This window comes from Tripterygium wilfordii, chromosome 8 (assembly GCF_013401445.1).
Source record: "Tripterygium wilfordii isolate XIE 37 chromosome 8, ASM1340144v1, whole genome shotgun sequence".
Lineage (NCBI taxonomy): Eukaryota > Viridiplantae > Streptophyta > Magnoliopsida > Celastrales > Celastraceae > Tripterygium > Tripterygium wilfordii.
The window spans coordinates 5238670-5244994 of NC_052239.1; the positions used below are offsets into that span (position 1 = coordinate 5238670).

The 6325-nt window shown below is 35.5% G+C and overlaps 1 long non-coding RNA gene across 1 annotated transcript; it reads left to right on the forward strand.

Moving 5' to 3' along the window:
• The first annotated feature begins 3088 nt into the window (after positions 1–3088).
• On the forward strand, positions 3089–3745 carry LOC120004547. Its single transcript, XR_005469557.1, has 2 exons — positions 3089–3225; positions 3342–3745. It is a non-coding gene; the product is annotated as an uncharacterized LOC120004547 (long non-coding RNA).
• The last annotated feature ends 2580 nt before the right edge of the window (positions 3746–6325 follow it).

A 6325-nucleotide genomic window follows, 5' to 3' on the forward strand; every position in this document is an offset into this window, starting at 1 on the left:
AAAAGTACTTCCATCAGTGTGTTCATCAGCGGTGGCAAACTAACAAAATCCATTCCTTACAAGATTCTAATGACGAAACTTGGAATTCTGATGGAAACATGCTTAGGCTTTTTTATGAATATTTTTCCTCATTATTCATAAGTTCGTGTTGTCAAAATGATTCTCAATTCTTGACTTGTGTTACTCGGGTCCTTGACAATTTAGCAAATGAATAATTGTGTCGAGAATTCTCTAGGGAGGCAATTTGGCAAGTAATGAACCAGATTGAACTGTCGAAATCCCCATACCCAAATGGTTTCACATCTAGTTTCTATCAATAAAATTGGGACACAGTGGGTGATTTAGTCTTTCTGTTGGTTGTGAAGTTCTTCAATTCAGGGATGAACTTACATTATATTAATCATACTTATATTGTGCTTATGCCTAAATCCCCTCACGCAAAAGTTGTAACAGACTTTTGACCAATTAGTTTATGTAATGTAATTTACAAGATTTTTTCAAAAGTCTTGGCTAATCGGTCGAGTTGTGTATTGCCATTGGTAGTTCGGGGAAATCAGTCTGCTTTCATTCATGGTCGTTTAATTATGAACAATATTTTGGTTGCGTATGAGACATTGGACTCTATGCATACAAGGTGGAACTCGAAAACTCATTACATGGTTGTCACACTGGCTAGGAGTAAGGCCTATGATCGTGTGGAATGGAGATTTGTGGAACATATTATGGTTTGGTTGGGGTTTTGTGGAATTTGGATGGATTGGGCTATGCGGTGTGTACTATTTTAAATGACGTAAAGGGTGATATAATTTTTCCTTCAACAGGGCCTTCGTTAAGGGGATCCATTGTCGCCTTTACTCTTTGTATTATGTATGGAGACTCTTAGCAATAATCTATCCATCGCTAAGAGGTGCCAAAGAATTTAAGGTTTCTCTTTTACCCATGGTCAGGTCAGTCTTTCACGTTTATTTTTTGTGGATGATTGTTTAATTTTTTGCAAGGCTAATATGGCAGAGTGGTACCGTGTAAAAGATATCTTGGATAAATATGAGAAAGTATCTCGACAAAAAATTAATGTGGACAAATTGGCTATTTTCTTCAGTAAGCATACCCCTATCCTTTCTAAACAAGAACTGATGCAGTTAATTTGAGGTGTGGAATTGCAGTGTTTTGAGCGTTACCTGGATTACCAACACTCATTGGTCGTTCACGATCCACTACTCTGAGACATGTGGCTGACAAAGTATGGGCGAGGGCATTCCAAAGGCATAACATGCAAATATTAAAGTTCCCTATTGTACTATGCAACAAAATTGATAAAGTCGTACGAGATTTTTGGTGGAGGTCGACGGGCCAGGTGCGGAAGTCAGCTTGGATTCCTTGGAATGTGATGTGCCTCCCTAAATCTAAAAGGTTTCAATTTTCATAAATTTGGTGCCTTTAATGATGTCTTGCTAGCAAAATAGGTTTGGACATTACTCAGTAATCCTTAATTTCTTGTGAGTCGTGTTTTCAAAGCAAAATATTTCAGGCGTACTACTTATCTGAATGCACCAAAAGGATACTAAACCTCATATGCATGGCAGAGTATGTTCTTGGTTAAAGGCTTGATTGAAGAATGACTTCGATAGAGAATTGGTGATGTTCTTACTGTGCGAATATGGGAGGATAAGTGGTTACTTTGCCCTATCTATTATGATGCTGAAGTACAACAGATAGGGTTATTTGCTGGGAGTAGAGTCCTTGATAGCAATTTTCGATTGCTTAAAATAGCAAGCAAAAATCCCAAATTAAATTACTCGCAAGCGCACAAGTTCGTAGTAGAATAGGTTACTCAAGTACGAGATCGTGCCACAAGGATTGACTATTCAACGCAATTAATCACTGTACGTATTTAAAAAAAATCGAACTAATTTAGAATGATGGTTGTTTGTGATTTCAAGAAAGTAATGAATTTAAACAAGAAAATAAGAAAATCGCACATGTCAAACTTGGTTGTAACAATTTGATAAAAGCATTGGGACGATGAATCCATCTTAATAATCCTCTCTAGTTGTTTCTCACCTTACTCTTAATCCAATCAATTGATGTTGTTGGCGAATTCATTAAGACATGAATTACCTATGGTATCTAGGCTAATTCGTTTATCTTAACATGGAATTTGGTTATGGTATCTAACTCAAACATGAACATGCAACATGTCCCTAAGTTCAAGTTCAAGAATCCCTTAATATGCCATGTAAACCCTAGGAGTATGGTATCTACCCTAAGTGTCTCCAATTTCTAATCACTAGAAGCTGATCCCAAATCCCGTATGGTATCTACGTGAACTTGCAACAGATTATTTATTTGAAAACCTAGCTGGTGATCAATCATCTAAGCATTCAAACAATATAACATGGTGATTAAAAATCCAACATCAAAAGAGTAATTAAGAATAAAGGCAATAACAACTAGAATATCATATTAAAACTTCCTCTTGTCCTAGCAAAAGTGTTTAGTTACATATCACCATAGATGAAAGCTCAAGGAAAAACATGAAAAGTCTAAGATTTCACCGAAGTAGAACTGACGACTGTATTCGAAGAATTCGTCCCAATCTCTGCGTGTCTGCTGTCTCTATGAAGGCCTCCTTAAATATCATTCTTCAAACCCTTAATTTCCTTCCCACATTACGATACCCCTAAGGAAACTTTTCAGTCAATCTCAGTTTCCTCAATAACAAACAATTGAGGGAAGGTTTGACTCCTAAGTTAAAATGGACTGCTAAACAATTATCTTTATTACTAATTCTGACCATGCTTCATTAATTGGAAAAATCCCTGAAAATATACAAATTGAAGCATGACATCCTGGCTTTCGAAAACTATCTCCCGTGCCTCTAACAAAAATCTGAGGAACCTTCTAGACCAACTTCTTCTAAGGGAGAAATTATTCAGTGGTCCGGACACACCACGTGGCTGGCTGATGTGGTGTGTCTGGACCAATTAAAACTCTACATATCAGCAGTCAATGGCAGCTCATTAGGAGAGTTATAAAATTAACGGAGCTCAACCTCCGTTAAATTCGAAAATAAAAAATCCTAATTTTTCTCCTAAAAACAAAACCCTCGCCTCCTTCTTTTTGAGAACCTGCGCATTTGTTTTCCGGACTCCCCATTCTCTCACTCTCTCTCTTTCTTCACGATCTAGCACCATTTTTTCTAGGTCGAACTCATCTGACTGCAAAGTGGGTCTAATGTCCCTTAATTTCTCAAATCTTATTTCTTCGATTGTGTATATTGCTTAGATTAAGTGATATTGCATATAAATGTAACTTATTTTTTGACTTAATTTTGCTTGCAGATTTGATGAAATGTGTGACCAGAATCCATTTGATGCAAACAACAAGAATGATGAAGTTGAACGTGTTGGAATGAAGTTGAATTTCGTGTTGGAATGATTTTTTGTGCAGCATGCTCCTTCTGGTGGAATGTAGATGATTAGTGGAGAAAATATATCATTTACAAGTTTATTAAGTCAAGTTTTCTGCAGCAATCCATTTTGGATCTCACCCTCATCAACAATGTGATAACAGAATACAGGGGTTGAGGTGGTATATTTGCTCTGAATGTGTTGATGTATTTGATGAGATATAGAGATACATTTTCCTATAAAATTATGGTGTATTTGAGGGATTACAGAATGCCCCTTTTCTTCTGCATGTAATTGCATCTGATTATACCTTATATGGAGACACTTTATTTCCAGGATTGGGTGATGGTGTTTGATTGTGTATGGTTTTGGTTTCATTTGACACAAACTTATCAAGTAAATTTCGATGATGTTTCTTCTGGCTATCTCTACCATTTTTAGTGGAGATCATCGATTAATAAGAGTGATAAAATGTCCCTGTGATTACTTGTATTTTCTTGGAAGTTGAAGAGAAGATCAAAGCTATCAGCAAGTACTACGAAAATGTATTTGAAGTAGTCTTTGTTAAGCGAAAGTGACATGGTTTTTTATCTAACAAGTAATGATCACGAACAACAAGACTAACACCAGTTGATAGAGAGAAACAATAAGGCTTTCTCACAAGCAAATTATCAAACACCTAGTGTGTCTCTTGAAACCAACAAAACTAACACCAGTTGATCTAAAATTAAACGCAAGACACATGAGTTAAGCAATTGCGGCAAAGTGGAGGGCTATGGTGATGTCGACGGCCTTGACAGATTCAATAATAGTCTTTCGTTTCTCCAGCAACTCTCCGATCTCCAAGCAACGCTAACAAAGGTTCTGAAAGAAATGAAACTAGAGTATTGTCGGAGGATTTTCTCTCTTTTCTGCACAAGTATTTATGTGAATTGTGCTTGTGCTTGCAATCTCTTGAAATTCTCGATCTGGGTAGGAGTCCTTCGTGTACCTGTAGATTCGTCTCACACCAAACCACTCTCAAGTGTTTTATCTGAAAGATAAATCAAAACCCATACCCAGATCAACATACAAGTAGACAAAATCAAACAGATAAACACAAAGGGTAGAAGGAGAAGATTAGAAGTATACCTCTTCTTGCCCGCCACCATTGGCAATTTTTGGCAATTTTTGCACTTCACTTCAAAATCTGAGTTAATTGGCTCCACCAAAATTTTTGAAAACATTCTTCAACAAACTTCAAGGTCTTTGTTTTGTTTTTCAATTGACGGTTCTTCAAAATACTCAAAATTATCTGTTTTCCACCAAAAACCATCCAATTGCTCCAAAAAGCTGAAAATGCAAAATACAAAGTATTAAGTCATTTTTAAAGTCAATTCCCCAACAAAAACATGTTTAAGAAGTATTAAAATGAAAGAATATATGAACTTATCAATCCTATCCAGAAAATGACATGTATACATAATATTTGGTATACATAAGATACATAATCTATGTGACATGCCAACTAGGCATGCCACATAGATATTTTACACAAAATCCTAAAGACTCAGTCATTGTTTTCCCGCTTACATTTTCTCTCTCCTCTATCTCTCCCGCTCCTCTCTCTCACGCGATTCTCTCTTTTTCTCTCATGGCCAAAATCATAAGATCCAACTGATTTCGATGTCGATTTGGTAACCCGACACCATCAATGGACTCCCCTACGTGAGGAGCACCTAGTCCAGCCCTTCGTCGACCAAAACGGCCACCGGAAAATGGAGACCCACGTCGAAGTTATGCTCCAGTGCGTTATTACACTATACATTTAGCAGTGTATTTAGCTTTTTCTGTTGATTGAACATCTTATGTATTACTTGTGAAGCTTGATAGTGGGTTATTACACTGTCATAATGAAAAGTGTAATTATTTTGTTTCGTGGTTCGTTTCTTGCCTAGCTTACCAAATATTGTATTTTACAAATAGTGTATTTAGCATTTAGTGTAGTTAGAACATAGTGTATTTAGCATATAGTGTATTTTGCTGGGCTGCTCCTTATCATGGTGTCTTTAGCTTTTTCTGTTGATTGAACATCTTATGTATTACTTGTGAAGCTTGGTTTTAATACATTACGAATAACCAGTGTATTTAGAAAAGTTGTTCATTATATACAAATTTTTCTTGTTAAATAGATTGGTATTACTTTGATGGTGAGACTTTATCATTGGGGATTCCCATTATTGTCATGCATGTTGCTTATTACATTAGATTTTTGTAAGTGTATTTGTTAACCAGTTATTAATGCATTACGAATATCCAGTGTATTTATCCCAATTGTTCATTACATAGACATTTTCCTTGTTAAATACATTGGTCTTAATTTTGAGTCCAATGATTTATGAAACTCTACTATGATAGTATAATAATGTCAGTGTCAATTAATTTTTGGTGTTCATTTTATATGCCTTATTACATTAAAAATTACTAAATTTAAGGTTTTATCTAACAAATATATGTTTAAATATTCTTTTTACAGTGAAGATATGGTTTCACTTGATATTGATAGTCAGATCAATATCAATCAAGTTGATAGTGTTAATGATTGTGTTAAGACTGGTGCCTAGTTTGCTGGATCAATGTGCCAGTAATAGGAATGTTGTTTCAATAAGTTGATGAGATGTTTAAATTTTACAAGGACTATGATCAAGTAAATGGGTTTTCAGTCAAGAGGAAATCATTAACGAAGGATGCGAATGGTGATTACAGATATCTGATATTTACATGCGGGAGGTCAGATAAATTTGTATCACGTTTGAAGAATTCTGTCAATCATCTAGGGTGTTGAGTGTTCAAGATGTGGTTTATTGTGTTTTAAATATTTATTACTGTAAAATTTGTATGGTTGTCAATCTTATTACATTATGTCTTTATAGTGT